The 22,667-nt window shown below is 38.7% G+C and overlaps 1 long non-coding RNA gene and 1 pseudogene across 1 annotated transcript; both read left to right on the plus strand.

Annotated features, from left to right (window-relative positions):
- The first annotated feature begins 3,988 nt into the window (after positions 1–3,988).
- Positions 3,989–4,606, plus strand: LOC122010216. The gene is made up of 3 exons (XR_006119811.1): positions 3,989–4,140; positions 4,297–4,399; positions 4,502–4,606. It is a non-coding gene; the product is annotated as an uncharacterized LOC122010216 (long non-coding RNA).
- On the plus strand, positions 4,605–20,709 carry LOC122011243 (annotated as a pseudogene).
- The last annotated feature ends 1,958 nt before the right edge of the window (positions 20,710–22,667 follow it).

Consider the following 22,667-nt stretch of genomic DNA (forward strand, 5'->3'; position numbering starts at 1 on the left):
CTGGTCCGAGACTGGTGGTAATAGCTCAACCCCGAACGGGTGAGGATAAGCCTTGAAGCCCATAGAAACGAAACCTGTAGCAATATAAGGGGACAGAACCTTTATCATACCTAATCACAAAGTGATGTCAACCGACTGAGGATCCATCTCGGTCCCTCAACTCCCAAATACCCGGGGAGCAAGGGGAGAAGAGAATAATCTGAGCCATGACCGTCAGAAGTCTGGGACTACCGACCTGAAAGGTCGTTGGGCATGAGAACAGAGCTCACTTTTAATTCTCGCATGGGAGCCGACCTGAAAGGTCGTTGGGCGTGAGAGAAGAGCTCACTTATAACTCGCATTGAGGCGAGAGTCTGGGACTACCGACCTTTCGTTGGGCGTGAGAACAGAGCTCACTTTTAATTCTTGCATGGGAGCCGACCTGAAAGGTCGTTGTGCGTGAGAGCAGAGCTCACTTATAACTCACACTGAGGCGAGAGTCTGGGGCTACCGGCCTGAAAGGTCGTTGGGCGTGAGAACAGAGCTCACTTTTAATTCTCGCTGGGACTTGATCGTGAGAGCAAGCTCACTTATAACTTGGCCAACCGAGGCGAGAGTCTGGGATTTGGTCATGAGAGCAAGTTCACTTATAAATCAGCCAAATGACTCGAGAGTATGTGACTTGGTAATAGAGCATGCTTACTTATAACTCAACCGATTGACTCGAGAGTTTAGTATTTGGTTATGAAAGCAAGCTCACTTATAACTCGGTCGAACGACTCGAGAGTTTGGAACTTGGTCGTGAGAGCAAGCTCACTTATAACTCGGCTGATCAGCTCGAGAGTCAGACTTGGTCGTGAGAGCAAGCTCACTTATAACTCGACCGAATGACTCAAGAGTCTGAGACTTGATCGTGAGAACAACTCACTTATAACTCGTTCAAACGGCTCGAGAGCTAGGGACTTGGTCATAAGTGCATGCTCACTTATAACTCGGTCGATCGATTCGAGAGTCTCGAACTTGGTCATGAGAGCAAGCTCACTTATAACTCGGCCGAACGGCTCGAGAATCTGGGATTTGATCGTGAGAGCAAGTACTGATAACTCAGTTGGATGGCACTGGTCCGAGACCAGTAATGATACTCCGGTCCGAGACCAGTGGCGATGGCGCTGGTCCGAGACCAGTAATGATACTCCGGTCCGAGACCGGTGGCGATGGCGCTGGTCCGAGACCAGTAATGATACTCCGGTCCGAGACCGGTGGCGATGGCGCTAGTCCAAGACCAGTAATGATACTCTGGTCCGAGACCGGTGGCGATGGCGCTGGTCCGAGACCAGTAATGATACTCCGGTCTGAGATCGGTGGTGATAACTCGACCCCGAACGGGGGAGATAAGAAATCCAATAAGCTGGTCTGAGACCAGTGACAATCGCTCAACCCCGAACGGGGAAGGATAAGCTTTGAAGCTAGTAAAAGCGAAGCATGTAACAGCATGAGGAAATAAAGCTTATGTCATACCTGACAGCGGTGGGGTGCCAACCGACTGCGGATCTGTCTCGATCCCTCAACTCCCGAAAACCCGTGGAGCGAGGGGAGAAGATGATAATATGAGCCCCGACCGTCAAAGAGAATGAAACCCATGGTAATATAGGAGAGCAGATTTCATAAAAGTATAAGTAAGCAGAGCATCATGGTTGAAGGAAGCAGAGTCTGATCGGGGAGTTGAATCCCTGGTCCCTGATTGGAGAGTAAGGTCCCTAGCTCTTTTATCGAAGAGCGAGACCCTTAGATCCTGATCGGGAAGTGGTACTGCAAGTTAATGATCGGGGAGCTGTGCTCTAGTGTATGAGTGGGGAGCTGTGCCCCTAAAGTATGAGTAGGGAGCTGTGTCCCAAGTGTATGAACGGGGAGCTGGGCCCCTAGTGTTTGACCAGAAATCGAAGGCTCTAGTCTATGATCAAGGAACTAGGTTCTTACTCTTTTATCAGGGAAATATAGCAGTTCCTATAATCGTAAAAAGAGAACAGAGCTTGTAATCGTACCTGATCGGGGAGCCTTGCCAACCGGCTAAGGGTTTGTCTCAGTCCCTTAACTCCCGAATACCCGTGGAGTTAGGGAAAAAATGTAATGGAAAAACTAACCTGTCGGCCAGCTGAAGCCCCGCTCAATTCCTCAACTCCCGAATACCCGTGCAGTGAGGGCCGAAGATGATATATCTGTCAGGATCCTCCAGGGTTGTGATAATAGAAGAGAACCTCCCGACGTCGTCCATCTTCACGTTCCAGAACAGATGGAGAAGATTCTCACAGACGGCGCCAAATTTGATCCGGTCTGGAAGCTGAGTCGGACGGACCGTCGGGTGAGGTGGCGAGAATGTTGACTGGCATCGCGACGTCCCGGAGGGGAGGTATGCTGAGATGACCTTCGTGTTGACCGAGTCTTCAAAAGTCCTCTGGTCAACGCTACCTGCAGCCAGCGACCGGGTTGACCCGGCCCCCGGTACCCCGATGCTCGAGGCAGATCCAACTAATATATGAGTAACCGGCTAATGATATAATAATAAAATAAATAAGGAGTGAGTACGGAAAACGTACCCTGGCCCAGGGGGGCGCCCTCGGATGGGACGCGACTCGAGTTGTCGCGACCTGGAAGAGCAGATGACTTTGATCAGGCTGGAGAGCTGGATCTAACGACGCAGAGCCGGACGCGGTGCGGAACCAGAAGATGAGCTGCAGGTCTGGCTAAAACACCGACACGCAGGCCGGACAACAAGACTGGCACGCAGGCCGGGACACTGGGTCGACACGCAGGCCGGGAAATAAGATCGGCACACAGGCCGGGACACTACACCGACACGCAAGCCGGGAAACTAAATCGGCACATAGACTGGGAAATGGACTTCGGCACGCAGGCCGGGATATAAAATAACACAAAGGCCGAGATACAACCGTGGCACACAGATCGGTACTCCATTACGGCTCGAATGTCGACACATAATAGCGATACGAAGATCGAGACATAGTGGCTCGATGGCCTACACATAGCAACGGTCGAATCGGCACCGGAAGCGGCAACAATGACAGTGGAGAGGCCGGAGTCGGCTGTATCGACGTCGAAAGGTAGCTGAATGAGCATCGGAGGAGATGGATAGTGGTGAGGGGAAGAGGGCAGCTATGGTGTGACAAGAGGGAGAAGAGGGCGGCTGCTGGTGCCGGCTGATGGGCTCAGGTGGGTAGGAGGGCGATGCCGAGTTCATCTGATGGTGGCACCGTAAGGAAGCACTAAGCTTCTCCTCTTCCCGGTTGCGGCGGATGCGGCGAGAGGAGCAGGAGAGGAACTGAGGTGGCGGCCGGCGTCGGAGTGAGCGCCGGCAAGGAGCACGAGAGGGAGAGGAAGGAGGATGCTTAGTTCCTATGGGCAACGCCGTGCACACACGAGCCAACCTCCCTCTCAGCTTGACGTGGTCTGTTCGCGAGAGAAGAAATAGAGACAGGGAGAGGAGGCATCGTCCGGAAGGAGAAGAAGAGAAGAGGACAGCCGGAGGCTAGCGTCGCACTGGCGAGTAGCGTCCGAGGAAGAAGATGATGCCTTCTCCTCCCTTTTTTCTTGGCGGCGGACAGAAAGCACGGAGAAGAGAGGAAGAAGAAGGCTAGGGCTGACGTCGCGAGGAGAAGAGGGAAAATGAGATAGAGGAAAAGGTGGTGGTCGGAAACCAGCGCCGGCAAGGCGCGCATGAGAAGGAGGTAGAAGGAGAAGTTGGCGGCGGAAAAAAACCCATCCACCAAGCCCTCAAAATCGCTTTCTCCCTTTTTCTTAATACCCTAGTAGTAAAAGGACCCCTTTGCCCCTCTCCTTCCTTCAATCTCCTCTTCTGCCCCTCAGCCCAAACCGTATCACTTGTCGATCGGACGGATCAGATTACATCTCAAGGATACTTTACACATCACGAGTATACTGCAGACATCTTAATGTAATTTGGTCCGTTGACAGATCCGAACTGCATAAGTAGCTGCAGCCGACGCTGCTGCCGTTCCTGTCGAAATCGAGTGTAGTGCGTCCATGGAAGATTTCGGCAGTGGGGAAGCATCTGCTTCTGGGACGAAGGGAAAGCATGACAAACCCAAGCCGTGGGATGAGGACCCTAACATCGATCACTAGAAGGTTGAGAAGTTTCCGAACGATCCTAAACCCTAAGGTTTCGGGATCGCCACTTTTTTCCTAAGGATTTTAATAAAGTTTCTCTTCTAAGTTTTTTACTTCTTCAGATACTTGTTTTTCTACTGCTCATGTGATGCTTGCAATCTCTTATTTTTATAGAGAAGTAGTTGCAAGAAGCATGGCCTAAAGTGCATTGAAAGAATTTGGAGTCTCATGTGAACTTAATTTGGCGAGCCATTTAAACTTTCTACTTGTCTTTCAGGTAGATTTTATCAGGGAGAATTTGGTTTCTCATTCCATTTCGATTTTATGTAATTTAGTGATTTTTTCCTTTACACAAAATCGTTTTTGATGTTTGTGTCAGGTTGAAGGATCAATGACGGTTTCAACAACTTGAAAAACTAGGGACCAGACCACCCCTACATTATTATGAAAGATAGGGATTTGATTAACCCTACACCTCAGGTATGCATTCTTCGCTAGGTCAAGTTTCAGATTCCTTGAGATAGCAGGTTTCCTAACATTAGCATTCTTTGATTTTTGTTAGACTTTCACTCTGGAATTCAATGCCTATATATTTGTAATAGTTCTGTTTCAATACTTTTGAGCTGTTTTACAAGTTTGCCTACTTGTATTATTGGTCCTTTGTAGGCATCAAAATTCTGAACGATGAGATGCAATGTGATATTATTAAGATTGGAAACCTTGTACGCAACAAGGTAAATTATCCATAATTTTTAATCATTATCCTTTATTATTTTTTTTTCTATTTGCAACTTAGAATGAGGAGTCATATTTTGGTATGTAAACTTATTCCAAAGACAAATCGACTTCTTTAACTATGCAAGAACAATGCCAAGACCAACTTGACTTCATTAACCATGCAAGGAAATTGTCAAAATCAATTTGACTTCATGTGCAAAGCAAAGTTCAATTATTTTACTAAGTTTAATGAAACTCTTTATGACAAGAGTCATTATTATAGAAAAGAACAAAATATAATTGTCTTGTGTTTAATGATGTGATGTATTAATTGTAGAAGGATGAGGAAGGAATAAATAGGGGCCTTGTAGGATGAAGAATACATGTAGTAAGCATTCCTCTTCATAGAGTCTCTTTCCCATCCTCATGCTTTCTTACAAAGTCTCTCCTACATTCTTGTTTTCTCATCCTAGATCCATTAAAATTCCAACAAATCTAGTATCAGAGCCATATACACCAATGGCTTTGACGAGCTCCCTTCAAGTGCCAAAGTTAACCAAAAATAACTACAGAATGTAGAGTATACAAATGGAGGCTCTATTAGGTTCCCTTGATGTATGAGACCTTGTGGAGACCGACTATACTATAGACGAAACAAGTGATGGGAATAGCAAGCTCTTAAGGCGATGAAGAAAAGAAAGAAGAAGACCTTATTCACTATCTATCAAGGAGTAGATGAAGCTGTCTTTGAGTTGATTGCTCTAGCAATAACGTCGCAAGAGGCTTGGGAGATATTGAAGACAATATATGATGGAGTATATAAAGTAAAGAAGATCCGCCTACAGGCGCTACGAGTTCAATTTGAAGCAATACAACAATAAGCTTTAGAAATAATTTTTGATTATTTCTCCCAAGTGATCTCTATTGTTCATCAAATGAGAAGAAATAGCGAGGAGCTAAAAGTAAGGGTGAGCAAAAATTCGGTAAAATCGAATTAACCAAATCGATTGAATTTAGAAATTCGGTTAAGTTAATTCGATTTTCGTTTTTTTTAAATTTGGTCCAGTTTTCTATTAATTCGGTTCGGTTTCAATTTTAAATTTTGTAATTCGGTTAAACCCAAGAAACCGAATAAGAATATTAATTTAATTATTTTTTATTTAAAAATATAATTAATTAAATAAAATCTTGCGTTTTTAGTTAAAACCGAATAAGGTTTTAAAATTTTGGTTAATTCGGTTAATTTTTGTCGAAAATCGAATTAACCAATATTTTATCGATTCGGTCGATTCAGTTTTTATAAGAAAATTCGGTCAGTTTGGTTGGTTCAAAAAAATTTCGGTTTGTTCAGTTTTTAATCTATTAGGTTCTGTCGGTTCGATTTTGATCGAATACTCAGCCCTAGCTAAAAGATGTTTGAGTCGTTGAAAAGATCTTAAGGTCTTTAGACTTGAAGTTTGATTTCGTAACTATGGCGATCAAGGGATCAAAAGATTTGGAGGTGATGGATGTGGAAAAGCTTATATGATCTCTTCAAGCATATGAACAAAGAATATTGAAGAAAAGTGAAGGAAGAACTTTGGAGCAAGCACTCCAAGCCAAACAGTCAGAGGAGGTCCTTAATGAGGAAGGACTTCTACATGGAGAGGAAGAGGTGATCTTACTTCAACTCAAATTGGCACATTCAAAATTAGAATGATAGAAATGAAGATAATCAAAAAGGACATGAAAGAGACTATGTTGGAAGCCGAGGTCAAGGCCATGGACAAGATAGAAACACTGGATGAAGATATGATAAAACTAAATCTCAATGTTGTATTTGCAAGAAGTATGGTCATCACTATAATGAATGTTGGTATAACACTAACAATGGAGAAGAAAAAGTGAACTTCGTAATAAGGAGGTGGATTGTTGATGGCATGTGATGGGCCATAATCTGTCCGGTCTATTACATGGTTCCTAGACACGGGAGCATCAAACCACATGTGTGGGAGACAAGAGTTGTTCACAAAGCTTGATGAGAGATCAATAGGCAATGCCATCTTCAGAGATCTCTCACAAAGGCCAATTAAAGAAAAAGGTGACATTCTGTTTAAATTGCAAAATTGAAAGAAGATATGCATCTCAGATGTTTATTATGTTCCCGATATAAAAAATAATCTTTTCAGCATTGGTAAACTATTGGAGAAAGAATATGATATACAAATGAAGGACTTGAGTCTTAGTATTCTTAATAAGAGTAATAATCTTATTACTCATGTCACAATAGCCAAGAACAAAATGTTCTTTAAGCATCAATGAAGAGAATTGCTTCAAGGCAAGCACTATGGATAGCTCCACTCTTTGGCATCTTCGATATGGGCATCTGAATTTTGAGCCATTAAAACTACTTTCAAAAAATGACATGGTATTTGTTGGGACCGATGTGCCCGCTAGAGGGGGGGTGAATAGCGTCTCACCAAAATCGATGGCTTCCTATGTATTCGTTAGTTGCACAGCGGAATAATACGAAACTAAATACGAATATGAAAGCTAAAAGACAAAGAAAGGAAATGCAAACCAATGCACGTCAATGTAACGTGGTTCGGAGATAACTTGCTCCTACTCCACGGCTGTCCGTAAGGTGGACGATCCCGATCCTTCGGTGGATTAACCCCCGGCAAACTCCGGCTACTCAAGCAACTCCTTGTGGGTGGAGAAACCTCACCACAACACCAACCAAGAACACTTGGACACAAGAGAACCTTGAGCACGTTTGGTGACTACTAATTAGGCTTTAACCAAGTCTAATTTCGTCACCTTGGCCGGCCATACCAAGCTCCTTCTTATAGAGCTTGGAACAAATCAGAACCTGATTTGCCCGTTACCAGTCGACTGGTGCTTGCACCAGTCGACTGGTGCCAGCCCAACGGCTCTGCTACAGTGCATCAGTCGACTGCTACAGTCACCAGTCGACTGCTCATTGGGCATAGTAACCTCTCTGTGCTCACCCCCAGTCGACTGGTACAACCCTAAACTTAGGGTTTCCCATCCTGAGTACATTTCTCTCGCACTCGGACCCTCACGACTCACTTGACTCTTCTTTTGCAGCCTTGACCTCTTGCCTTCAAGCTTACTTCCTTTGGCTCTCGTCCCTCGGATGCATCTAAGCCCGCGGCTCGTCCCAATGACATCCTTCGCGTATGCCTCGAAGTTGCTTCCCTCGGCCCTTGTCCTCGCTGCCTTGTCCACGGTCCCTCGGATGCTCCATCCTTCACCGAACCCGAAGCCGTCAACCTGAGTCATATGTGTCACCTGCAGTCCTGCACAACTCAAGTACACATATCAAATAACAAGGGTAAACCTAACTTAAACCCTTTGCCCAAATACTAAAACACATGGTCCCGCGGATCATTGGGATTGCTCCAACAATCTCCCCCTTTTTGGTGTTTGGCAATACGTTTAAGTTAGGGAAAACATATAGCAAATAAACATGCTAAAAACAATGGACTTACGATGCCAAGACTTCACACTTGGACTTACTCCGCCGAATGGGCTTACATTGCCAAGGCTATACACTTGGCAACCGCCGAATGGACTTACGTTGCCAAGGCTACACACTTGGCAACCGCCGAATGGACTTACATTACCAAGGCTACACACTTGGGCTTACAACGCCGAATGGAAAATGCACCATGCATTGGAACCTATGCCAAGGCTCCCCCTACACCTAGGCTCCCCATTGAGCTAGGATTTTATCACAAGGCTTTTTAAGAACCTATCACAAGGCTCCCCCTACGCAAAGGCACTAAGGTTTTCCCAACTAAACCTTACTTCTCCCCCTTTGCCTAACATCCAAAAAGTTCTCCAACAATATCCCAATTGTTGAAAACTTATCGTCCAAACTGACCATAAACTCATGTATTTATCCCCCATAGATCCCATACATCTAAACGAGTTTACATGGTCAAGAACAACTCTGAAAAACAATATCAGGCTGGTATCAGTCGACCGCCCCAAGTGCCAGTCGACTGCCCCCTTCGACACAACCTTACAGAAACATTCTGTGGTCGAAATCTATTGTTACTAGTCGACTGGTATCATCACCAGTCGACTGGTATCGAAAAAATGAGCTTACAGAGGCATTCTGTGCTCAAAAATACTATTACCAGTCGACTGGTACCCTATTTCTGAAAAAATCAGCCTTTTCAGGCCAACTTCAGAAATGCACCAGAAATTCTCTAGATCTCCAAAAATTCCCAAATTTTGTGGAGAGGTCTATTGTACCCTTGTCTACTTGGGAAAAATACATTACAAAATGTATCTATTACCAATCCCAAGATTGACATAAAATCCAAAACTAGCTAAATGGTTCAATTGAACCTTGACCTAAAGTCCTAGTTTTGGCTTCCTTTTGATGTATTTGCCCATACCAATCCACAATGCATCCCTAGAATTGGTTTATATGGCATCTATACATCCAAAACCAATTATCATGCTATATGCCCCCAAATGTCATATTTCTTGCATGAAACACAATCCATGTGTGCCAAATCCCTAGGTTTGAGACTCAAGTTCGTCTCCAAACCATTTGGCACACTCCATGGCTCCTCTAGACTCCCAAGTAGTACCCACCTGAGATCCATTGGCCATGGATCCCAATTTGACTTTTTGAGCTCCCCCTAGAGCTCTTAACCTTAGCCATCTTCTTGGATGCTTTCTCCATTATGGCTAATGATTACTAAAATTTGATACATTTCATAATTCATCAAAATGCTATAAACATAAGTGAATTATTTGTATCATCCTATTATCTCACATTTATGATTAGAAAACAATGCACATCGTTGTGAGATAAAGGTAACCTCTACTTAGCCCTTTTTATCATGAATTTCTATCAAGGCTAAGTGCTCCCCCTTAAGGTCTCAAATCAACCATTTTTCAAAGATTTGAATTATGATTTCAATGGTTGACTAACCTAAAATCCTCTAACCCTTGAGGATTGATTTTGGTACCCAATAGAAGTTCTTTCTAATTGGGTTGACCAAGTACTCCTTGGGGATCCATTTCCTATCTACGGTCTTTGTCTTGGATTGCCCCCTAGCAAGTAGACAATGATAGGTCTTTTCATTGTTTGGTTCATTGTATCCTAACCCATTTTTCTTAAAACTTGCCCTTTGGCTCCCAATAATCATGTTTAGGGTTTTAGAGCCAATTTCAAATTTCCTAAGGGCATTTGTAAGGTAGTCTACCTTTTCCCTTAATTCCCTATTTTCTTCTTCTAAACATGATACGTTTGATCTTGAAGACGAAGAAGAAGCATGCATATTATTTTCCTTAAGAGTCATGGATTCTAATTTTTCTTCAAGCATGCAAATATCATGTTTCAAAGACTTGTTTTTCCTTTTAGCTTTGAACAAGTCATCATTTGTGCTTGAAATAATTTTAATTAAAATATGAGGAGGAAGATTATGTACCTCACTTACCGAGAAGTCCGAATCTGAAGTTTGACCTCCCCCTTCACTTGAACTCCCCTCTTCATCTTCTTGCTCGGATGAGGTGGAGGCTACATCATCAATTCCCATTAGAGCAAAATTTACCACATGATGCTCTTCTTCCTCCGATGACGATGGATCATCCCATGTTGCTTTTAGATTGTGAGCCTTCTTTCCCTTTTCTTTTCTCTTTTTCTTCTCCTCCTTCTTCTTTCCTTCTTTCTTTTTCAAGAGGGGGCAATCATCCCTCATGTGTCCTTTTCCTTGGCAATTATAACAAATGACTCTTCTTGTCCTACTCTTGCTTCTTGAACTCCTTCTAGCATGAGACTTGTTAGTAGAAAAGGTTTTAAATGCTTTTCTCATCTTCCTTACCATATATGCCTCTTAATCGCTATCTATTGAGGCACTTGAATCCTCGGAGTCGGAGGATGGTGGGGGTGAAGTTTTCTTCTTCTTCTTTTCTACAACAAGAGCTATTCCCTTCTCTTTTGAAGGCTCATTAGCTTGTTCATGAAGTTTAAACTCAGAAAATAATTCATCAAGCTTAATCAAGGAAAGATCCCTAGATACCTTATACGCATCAACCATCGATGCCCATAAGGTGGTTCTAGGAAAAGATTGGAGCACATACCTTACTAGGTCTCGATTGTCAACCTTCTCACCTATTACATGAAGTTCATTTACTATCTTCTTGAATCTACCGTGCATTTGACTCATGGTCTCATTGGTCTTCATGGCAAAGGTTTGAAGTTGCCCCACCAAAAGATCTCTCTTGGCCCTCCTAGATTCACTTGATCCCTCATTTAATTCAATGAGTTTTTCCCAAAGCTCTTTAGCGGAGTTGAATGGTCCTACTTTGCTTAATTGCTCCTTGGAGAGTCCACATTGTAGAGTTGTTGTGGCTTTTGCATTTTCTTGAGCTTTCCTTGCCATCTCTTTTGTCCAATCCTTGGTTGGAAGAGGCGCTCCCGACCCATCTTTTGGTTTCTCAAATCCATCTACAACACTAAACCAATTTTCAATATCATTCATTAAGTAATATTCCATCCTACCTTTCCAATATGCGAAGTCGTTGCCGTCAAAGAAAGGTGGTCGAGCGGTGCTATATCCCTCTTGAAGCGCCATTTTGATGCTTCGGTCGACGGTTAGTTCTTCCGATGCTAACCTCGCTCTGATACCACTTGTTGGGACCGATGTGCCCGCTAGAGGGGGGTGAATAGCGTCTCACCAAAATCGATGGCTTCCTACGTATTCGTTAGTTGCACAGCGGAATAATACGAAACTAAATACGAATATGAAAGCTAAAAGACAAAGAAAGGAAATGCAAACCAATGCACGTCAATGTAACGTGGTTCGGAGATAACTTGCTCCTACTCCACGGCTGTCCGTAAGGTGGACGATCCCGATCCTTCGGTGGATTAACCCCCGGCAAACTCCGGCTACTCAAGCAACTCCTTGTGGGTGGAGAAACCTCACCACAACACCAACCAAGAACACTTGGACACAAGAGAACCTTGAGCACGTTTGGTGACTACTAATTAGGCTTTAACCAAGTCTAATTTCGTCACCTTGGCCGGCCATACCAAGCTCCTTCTTATAGAGCTTGGAACAAATCAGAACCTGATTTGCCCGTTACCAGTCGACTGGTCCTTGCACCAGTCGACTGGTGCCAGCCCAACGGCTCTCTACCGGTCGACTGGACCAGTCGACTGATCCCAGCCATTTCGGGCACAGAACCTCTCTGTGCTCACCCCCAGTCGGCTGGTTCCAGTACCAGTCGACTGGTACAACCCTAAACTTAGGGTTTCCCATCCCGAGTACATTTCTCTCGCACTCGGACCCTCACGACTCACTTGACTCTTCTTTTGCAGCCTTGACCTCTTGCCTTCAAGCTTACTTCCTTTGGCTCTCGTCCCTCGGATGCATCCAAGCCCGCGGCTCGTCCCAATGCCATCCTTCGCGTATGCCTCGAAGTTGCTTTCCTCGGCCCTTGTCCTCGCTGCCTTGTCCACGGTCCCTCGGATGCTCCATCCTTTACCGGACCCGAAGCCGTCAACCTGAGTCATATGTGTCACCTGTAATCCTGCACAACTCAAGTACACATATCAAATAACAAGGGTAAACCTAACTTAAACCCTTTGCCCAAACACCAAAACACATGGTCCCGCGAACCATTGGGATTGCTCCAACAGTATTTGGATTGCCAAAGATTGAAAGTTCCAACCATCTATGTGAAATATAAGTTGTAGGAAAGCAACAGAGGAAGTCATTCAAAAAGTACAATTTGAGGTGAGCATCTTAATAACTTGAATTTGTGCACTCCAATGTTTGTGGACCCATTAAACCTATCTCTTCCCGTGGAAACAGATATTTCTTGACTTTCATTGATGATTATAGTGGAAAAACTTGCGAATATATGATGAAAGAGAAAAAAGAAGTTTTCAACAAATTTAAGCCATTTAAAAATTTAGTTGAAAAGCAAAATGGATATTAGATAAAATGTCTTGAGGAGGTGAGTACACCTTGTTGGAGTTTGGAAATTTTTGCAAGGAAAAGGGTATTCTTCATCAACTCACAATGCCCCAAACACCACAACAAAATGGTGTTTCAAAAAGAAAATATTGAACTATTCTAAATATGGTTTGATGTATGTTGAAAGAGAAAAAATATCCTAAAAGAATTTTGGGGAGATGTTGTTGCCTGTGTTGTATACTAAAAGAATTGGAGACATCACCCCATCTTCGTATGTTTGGGAGCGTATCATATACAAAAGTACCAGAAGAGAAGCAGACAAAACTTGAATATAAAAGTGAGAAGTGTATTCTCTTGGGCTATTACGAGAATGCTAGCGGGCACAAACTGTATAATTCCATAACTCAAAAGCTCGTGGTATCAAGAGATGTGGAATTTGATGAAGAATAAGCATGGAATTGGAACAACAACAATAATGATGACATGAAGCAAATCTCATTTGAAAAAGATTATAGAGATAAGAAAGACAAGCAATGAGAGAGTGAAGAGGTATCATCACCCCAACAAGTTGATACTTAGTCAGAAAGTGATGATTCAAACAATCCAATTGTGAAAAAGATGAAGAGCATTCGAGACATATATGATTCCAGCTGAGTGATTGATGTTGACTTTGCTCATAATAATTTGTGCCTATTTGCAAGATATGATCATATAACTTATGAGGAAGCCTTTAAAGATGTAAAGTGGAGAAAAGTAATGGAAGAAGAGATTTATACTACAAAGGAAAACAATACATGGGAGTTCACTCCATTTCCGCAAAAAGATTATTCCAGATCTTAGATTGCAATAAGAAGCTACAATCAAGATCTATGTAGATAACAAATCAACAATTGCTTTAACCAAAAACCCAATTCATCGTGAAAGATCCAAGCATATCGATACTCGCTTTCATTTCATAAGGGAGTATATTAAGTCAAAATAATAGAATTGCTCTATGTGAACTCAAGTGATCAAGTAGCTAATATATTTACAAAGCCTCTAAAAGCGGAAGCTTTCCCATACCTAAGGAATTTGCTGGGAGTTCAAGGAAGAACAAGTTTAAGGGAGATAGATATTGGCATGCAAACTTATTCCAAAGATAAATTGACTTCTTCAACCATGCAAGAACAATGCCAAGACCAACTTAACTTCATCAACTATACAAGGAAGTTGTCAAAATCAATTTGACTTCATGTGCAAAGCAAAGTTCAATTATCTTACTAAGTTCAATGAAACTTTTTATGACAAGTCATTATTGTAGAAAAGAACAAAAATCTAATTGTCTTGTGTTTAATGATGTGATGTATTAATTGTAGAAGCATGTGGAAGCATGAATCTAAGTGTATAAATAGGAACCTTGTATGATGAAGAATAACATGTAGAAAGCATTCCTCTTCATAGAGTCTCTCTCCCATACTCGTACTTCCTTACAGAGTCTCTCCTACATTCTTGTTTCCTCATCCTAGATCCATCAAAATTCCAACACCATATTGGGTTACTTTCATATCACTTCAATGCTAGCTCAAGTGTAACCACTATCAGCAACTATTTCATCATTGTAGCTTGTTCTAATTGATAGTCTTCAGTTGGGTTCTTGTCAATACTTCCTTTTGGTATTATATTGGAACTTTATTGACACCTGGTTGGCAGCTTAGAGCTCTTCTGTTCTATTGTGAAGTCAGAGGGTGAAAATCTTCATATAGGAGACTCTTCAGTAAAGTATCTACCCGAATGTTTTGCATCAACAATCCCATTGCTTGTGTTAAGTGATTGTTTGAACAGTTTTATAGCATGTATCTTGACAATTAATACAATTTTGAAGATCATGAAATACTTTACTTAAACTCGACTTAGTATGTGAAGTTCTAAGTGGCAGTAGCTTATGTAGGTGCATTTTTTAAAGTTACAGTATCTTGTTGCTTTTGTTCATAGTATGGAATATAGTAGTTGCCATTTTGCTCTCCCTGACCTAATAGTTAATTTGTACATCCTCATCTTCATAACTTATCAATGGTTCGTTGCCAGTTATGTACTTCACTGCCTAGTAGTTTATTGTACATGTTTTGGCTTCATAACTTATTATTATTATTATACATATGTGTGTGTGTATAATATATACATGTATATTTATTTATTTTGCTAGGAACGATTTGTAAAGCGGAGGGAACACCTTTAGGACCCAATCTATCTACTCTAAAGGTCTGCACTCTAATCGAGAATCTGATTAATATGTAAACATCATTGGTAATCCTGGAGTAGTTTATTCTTTTAACTCATGTTAAATTGGCTTACACTATTGTGATTTGTATTATAGGCCATTGAAATCTTGACTGATTGCTATATATAGGTTCAGGTGCTATTCTCTTTATGCAATTTCCTACTAATTATAAATCTCTTAATGTCATGTTCTAACCAAAAGTTTACAAATTGACTAGGGGAGCACAGTTGCAGCCATGGGTTCATTTAAGGGTCTAAAACAAGTTCGAAGAATAGTAGAAGACTGACATACATAACCAGATGCATCCTGTTTACCATATCAAGGTATATATTCTCTGGAAATGCACATGACTGCTTTAGCAAGTGATTCATTACTGCCTTACTATATGAACACTTAGATGAGATGTTGCAAAAACAGACCCTTCTCATGAAACGTGAACTTGCCAAGAATCCAGCATTAGCCAATGAGAACTGGGATAGGTTCCTTCCAAAATTTAAAAGTATGATGATTCTGCATTTCTTTTACATATATGTTACTGTCTTACAAGCATCCTGTTTAAACTCATACATCCTTCTGTATTCTTAATGCTATCCAAGAAGAATGTTCAAAGGAAAGTAATGGCCAATGAGAAGAAAACATATACTCCATTCCTTCCTCAGCCACCAAGCAAGGTGAAGTTATTGTTACAATTTGTGAACATTAAATCTCAGACTGAACCTTCACACTTACAGATCATTAGTCCTCTTGTTTTCCTTTACTGGTTTGAGAAAAAAGAATTTGCTTTCTTCTTGATTATTTTTTTTTAATGAAAAAATCATCACTAACCATCCACACAACACTTGTTAAAATTTAAAGATTTTTTACATATTTTCTTGTAGTTGCAAAATTATATGTAATACACTAATCAATATTCACTGGAATAATCAAAAGAAATTACATCTAGTACATTATACACTAACCATCTACACATCACCCCCTTGTACATTTACCCTTCTACTCCTCTAGTACATTATTTGCTTTTGACACATGCATGCGTCTGACACATGCACTCGTCTATATTCCCATCTAAATCTTTATTCGGGGTTGCGCTGTAGCAATTATGATTTTGTAGTTACACAACTGCAATAGTTGAAGTTATAGTAGTTATGCAACAATAGCTGCAACAAGTTTGTAGTTGTAGCTACTACAACTGTGTGACAACTTAATTGTAGCAGTTATGATACTGAAACTGCTATAACTATATAGTAGCTATGAGTTTCGTAGCTACTACAACATCCTGATTTAGACCGGAAAAATAAAAGAGAGGTAATAATGAAAATAAACTGCTACTTTATAGTGTATGGTATATGTGTCATTTTATAAAGAGGTGGAGCACCTTTTTGCTAATAAATCAATGTAGAATGCTCTTTTGATAATTCCTTAAAAAAGGGGCGTTCCTTTGATTTATACCCATTTGAAGCACCTACTAGGAATAGCTGATTAAGAAAACTCAACACTTGTTGTTTCAACAATATTAGAATAGGCAGAAAAAAAATTTAGATCATAAATGCACAACATGGTCTTCATCATCATTAACCTGCATCTGCCCCCAACTAATTTAGGGTTTGCTTCATTGATTTTATCCTTCAACGGGCTTTTTACAAGGCTTTATGATTGTTAATAAAAAGGAGGAATAATAAATACAATGTACTAATGGTGTATATATGTTATGTAGGGTACAGAGAAGTATATGTATAATAACGCTGTAATCCTTAAATAAGTACATTGACGGATAAATAATTATTTGTCATAAGGCTGTAATGCCTAAATTCTGTCCTAACTTGAGTTTTTCATATATGTTTTTCATGTCAATTTTCTTTTCCTATATTCCATAATTCGCAATCTATTTCCTTCCATACCGGCTATTCTTCTCTTATGTGTTTGTTCTTTTGTGGCAGAACAAGACAAAGGAATTAAAAATGCCTAACAACAACGGTTTTTCACCGTTGTCGTAGCCCCTTTAGAACTATTGTTAAATACTATGTTAATAAAGGGTGTGTCCAAAGACAACAGTTTTTAACTGTTATCTGGCAAAGACTACCGTTTTACAATGATGAAAAATCGTTGTCTTTTCCTTAAAAGATAATAGTTTTTTATCATTGTCTTTGAGTGTATGCTTTTAATAACAAGGCCTTGAATAACAGTTTAAAGTGTCTACAACAATAGTGAAAAATCTTTATCTTTTTTCAAATAAAAAAAATTTAATACACAATTTTTTAATATTATAAATTATTCAAAATACTAAATTTCAAAATAAAATTTATATACAATTTTTTAACATTTTAAAATAATATCTATAATATTATGAAGAAATTTCGTAAGCACCCAACAAAATGATAACTAACAATACTATTAAAATAAAGATAGAGCAACATAACACAAGATTTTTTGCTTAGATGTCGGTGAAGAGGCGACACTACAGCTCCTAGTGCTCCTTAACTTGCTAAAGTCACTTCATTTTTTTGACTTTTCGGCATTCTTTCCAGTACTCTTGAGAATACCTACTCAAATAAATATATATATATATTATAAATTAGAAATCAAATTGTACACTAGATTCTAATTGCACCGCTTAAATGTTACATAATCATAAAAATCATTTGATTTAGTCATCTAACAAAAGTGCAAAAAACATTATCTATGTAAGCTAAATGCTAACCTCTTGAAATAATATGGTAGCTCTTAAATTTCTTATGAAGCAAAATTTTCATTCGATGTCACTACATACAAAGCTTCTATTATAAACCATTGAAATGCTATTTTTCCTAGGGGTCAAGAAGCACTAAATTCTAAAAGGGGCAATCTAATGCAAATGTTCTCACATGGTGGTAAAAGACGAATATGCTTACCCATTGCGCCCCCGCCAATCCGTCCCAGAGCCAACACAGAGGAGGTAAATCACGGGCAGCTACTAGCCTTTAGAATAGTGACTAGCATATAAAGGAGACATTTACCTCGATTTTACCGAGATTCGAACCCCAGACCTCATGGTGACAACACCTCATGTGTCATACATTAAATTATAAAAGATACTATTAAAGGAAAGAATACCTTAAATAAAATGAATTCAGAAAGTTACCATAGGCTCTAGATTAATCCTTTAAATTTACATTGATTATGAGCTAAATCATAAAAAGAGTAGTGGAGTGGCATGTTACATCAGTTGACTTTATGATCTTTAGTTTAAGTTTCACCATTTAAAGAAACAAGTCTATTTATTTCTCTTGGAATCACAAGATCTATTACATCATCAAGCTAATGCATAGAATACTAATTTAGATGTTAACATTTTATAAAGTATATTCCTCATCAAATTTGTGTCCTCATCTTAAGAAAATCTGGAATATACTACTTTAAAATCATGAACACGATAAGTTTTTCACCAACCGTAGTAGGAATAGCTGCAGTGATTACTTGAAACAACATAAATCTTTATTTTTGAAGGAAGAGTAGAGAGACATCATGTAGCTTTTAGAAATCAATGCAACATAATCTTAAAGAATAAATATAAAAACAATCATGTAAGAATTAGTACGAGATAATTAAAAATTAATGAATAATTAATTATGTTGATTTATACTGACTCAAGGTAATTTGTTGTCCACAAGCTCTTCAGTGCCTTACTTTCTTTTATGCATTCATTTAAAAATCTCAAATTCATTCCCTTCTCATCCCAAATCTTTTTTTCTACGGTTATATATAATATATGTCAATATAAAATAGAACAAATGAGATGCATTGAATTTAAATCTAAATATAAAATTTTAATAAATTTAGGAGATGTGTAAATTATACCCCTAGAAAAAGGAGGTTTATCATTTTCTTACAATGTGCTCCAAAAGAAATTAAACCTCTGCTAGGTAATAGACCCATCAATCCTCTACCAATGTGACTCTATCTAGTTAATGAATTTCCATAACCTTAGTTGTTGAATGCTCCAGTTATCTTTAACTCATAGATCACACTTTGTGATGATAGTCACAACTAAGCATAATTCTTACCATTCAATTTCTTTGTGATGATAGTCATAGGGTCCGAAAATATTAAGGAGGATGCAAGTTGAAAGTAGCAGCTGAGGATCCAGATCCAAACTTCTTGAGGAGGAAACACATACTAATTGTAGAGAAAGGGCGTCAAATTTGTAAACAACTCTTGAAAAGGTGCTAAATTTAGACAAAAATAGAAATTTCAGTGTAAACCAAAATTTAAGAATAAACAACCCACTCCAAAAATTCTGCAGCAAAACCAACAGTGAAAGGACAATGATGGAGAATAATCAGGCTTGCGTTTGATTTCTAGTAGAACAAGTGCAAGTGCAGCAGAAATAAAACCAGATTGAAGATAAACAATCTACAAGATTAGATTTCTCATAGCACCAATCAAAGAATGAAAACAACACCAGGATAAAGAAAAAGACCAACTATTTTCGATTAGATCGGTAACAGCCTCAAACCATGATTCACCATATGTAGGGCATAATTAACATTGAATATCCTATCAATAATATGACCATAACTGAGGTGGAGAAGATGAAAAAAAATCCATGTTTATAAAACCATTGATAATTGCCACATTTTAGCGCTTTATTTGATGTCATCCTAAAAATGATTAAACTAAAGGATTAACAAAATAAAAAGACAAAAAGTAATCTGGACTATCAAATGTTTATTGATTAAAAGCAAACATCAAAAAGAATTGATAGCATAATATCCAAACAAAAAAATAATAAATTACCGTTCCAGAGATGTGAAGGACATTATAGTATCCTCCAATGCTACAAGAAATAGGCAAAGGTAGTATTATATTATTGTGCCTATTTAGTTAGGGAGAAAGATCATGATCAAGAAAAAAACTTCATTTTAAGAGAGAAAACATCTAGGGATATAAATTTCACTTCATCCATGAAAATGAAGATAAACATTCTATGAAATAATACTGTCCATGAAAATAGGAATTATGTTCGACTATTTTTTTAAAATAATAACTTTCAAAGACAACGCCGTAATCTTAGACCCCAAAATATACACATAGACAATAATTTAGTAAAACTATTGTTTATTAACATGTAAGCAACGCTAATAGACAACGGTTGATTAAAACTGTTGTCATATGTAAAAAAAAAAATCTCATAAACAATCGTTTTAAAAAACCACTATCTTTAACATGCATAAGACGACGATTTTTTAAAAATTATCGTCTTATTTTCAAAAAATTATAACCAACATTAATAATTTTCAGTAAAACTGTTGTTAAATGAAAAAATAGATAATAATTTTTTGAAAAATCGTTGTATATTATGTGTGGTTGAATGTTAAACCGATTCATTCATGGACAATGCTGAAAGTTCACGTCCTAAAAAGAAGTCCGGGTCTTCCTCAGCCTGATTGACATCGATACCATATTGTCGTCTGAAAGAATATGAAATGCTATTGATTAAGGAAGGGCACTGCTTTTAAGTATGTTTTTAATTATTTAATTTTGGAACGGAGAGATTCAACATCAGTGAGTGCTAGACAAAAAGAACCTGATTTAAAAGAATCTGTTTTATGAATTTTGCTTCTAATTAGGGGTGTAATTGAGCCGAGCCAAGTTGAATTTTTGAATGTTTGAGCTTGGCTCGTTTATAATCGAGTCGAGCTCGAGTTTTATTTAATGAATATATTCATGGCTCACGAGCTTATTCGAGTTTTTATCGAACTTAAACGAGCTTAATAAATATAAATTATAAAATTAAATATTCATTAAAAACTAAATTAATATTTAGAGAAAATTATAATAATAATATTAAAATTTATAATTTTATTCTAATAAATAAATTAAATATATTTGTCTATATTTTTCATAAATAGAATGTAAAATTTATAAATTCAATATCAAAATTATTATTTGTTTTATTTGAAAGTTGCTTAATGAGCTTAACGAACGTGTTCATGAGCTAACGAGCCGAATATTGTGAAGCTTGAGCTTGGTTTGTTTATCTTAACGAGCCTCATTAAACGAGCTTTAATCGAATCGAGTTTCGAATAACTCGCGAGCGGCTTGGTTCATTTACATCCTTACTTCTAATTCATCATTTGTTCAACTAGCCGTCCTATTGATTATCTCTCATCAAATGTAGCCCTAATTACAAATCTTAGGATACAGATAAGGGTTGCTAGTTGAAAACTGATGTAAAATTTTAAAATTGTAATGTAATATAATTTGTATTATAAAATATAATAAAATTTATAATATGAATTATATGTAATCTAATTATAGTTTAATCTCAATGTTTAACTAAAATTTAAATGTCAAACATATATATTCCTATTTCATTTCTTGCATCGTCTGTCGTTGCAGGTAGACATCGCAAGATATTTTTATTATTTTATAATAATATAAATTATATATATATATTTTTAAAAATAATGGACATTAAGTATAGTCGTAGTAATATAATATTAATTATATTATATTATAAATTTTATTATATTACAAGTTTAATTATATTATTGTAGTCAAACGCAGTCTAAAGGTTTTTAAGTTGATTAGCTTTTATTCTGTAGTTTTTTTTTCCTGAAGAAATAAAAACCTCAATACCAAGTATGAGAATAGTAATATATTACAACTGAACTCATGTATAGATATGATCCTATCAAATTTTCAAAAGTCTCAGATTTCTATGTAGAATTGTCCCGTAAATGTTTACATTTTGCAATAAAATAAAAACTATTCGAGCATTTGATTACTTTATCGTTTAATATTAACTTTAAGTCGAGGAGCCATCCAACTCATCATAATGTTAAATGTTCTACATATATATATTGATAAAACTAATTAAAGATATAACTATTGCTCTTCTCTTTTTTTCCTTTGAAAAATTTATATTAGTAAAACCCTCAATATTGATCAAACAAAGGAAATTAACTACTGCAGACTGAAATTTCCTGACACTACTTGCTGAACTTTGAGGAGATGCTGTGAACTGTCTGACACAATTGATTTTTGTTTTCCAGATGCCTTTCCATTTGCTTATTTATTTGCATAGATGCATATAGATTAGATACACACCTCTTCATCTATATAATTGTTTATTAAATTAAGATATATTCTCCATACTATTCTCCATGCAGTCGATGGAAAGTGGTAGTCAATAATGGCCTAAGCATGGAGTTCCACTGCACATTGCAATTCGCACCGGCTTCATCTGGTGCAGACACCCACTTTTAATAAATGGAGGTGTCTGCCAGGCAGGGAGGCGTCTTACATGGGTCGTTATATACATAGAGAGAGAGAGTTTTGTTAAAATACGGATCTGGCCATGCGGACTCATCCGCGATCTACAGAATTTGATTTTTTTAATATTTTTTTATTTTTTAAATATTAGTTTTTTTGTTTGTTCATCCGTTCTCGTCATTGCTCACCGCGACTCCTCGCCAGCCGGCCATCTGCTCACCGTGCCTCCTCGTGCGCCCGCCGGCGAATGCTTCCGCGGGTGGCCAGCGCTGCTCCACCTTGCGGCACCATCTTGCGTCTCCGTCTACCTAGAATGGTGATGGTACGAACTGATGATCCTCCTCAGCGGCCTGCTTGTGCACCCCCGC

Source organism: Zingiber officinale, chromosome 8A (assembly GCF_018446385.1).
Source record: "Zingiber officinale cultivar Zhangliang chromosome 8A, Zo_v1.1, whole genome shotgun sequence".
NCBI classification, from domain to species: domain Eukaryota; kingdom Viridiplantae; phylum Streptophyta; class Magnoliopsida; order Zingiberales; family Zingiberaceae; genus Zingiber; species Zingiber officinale.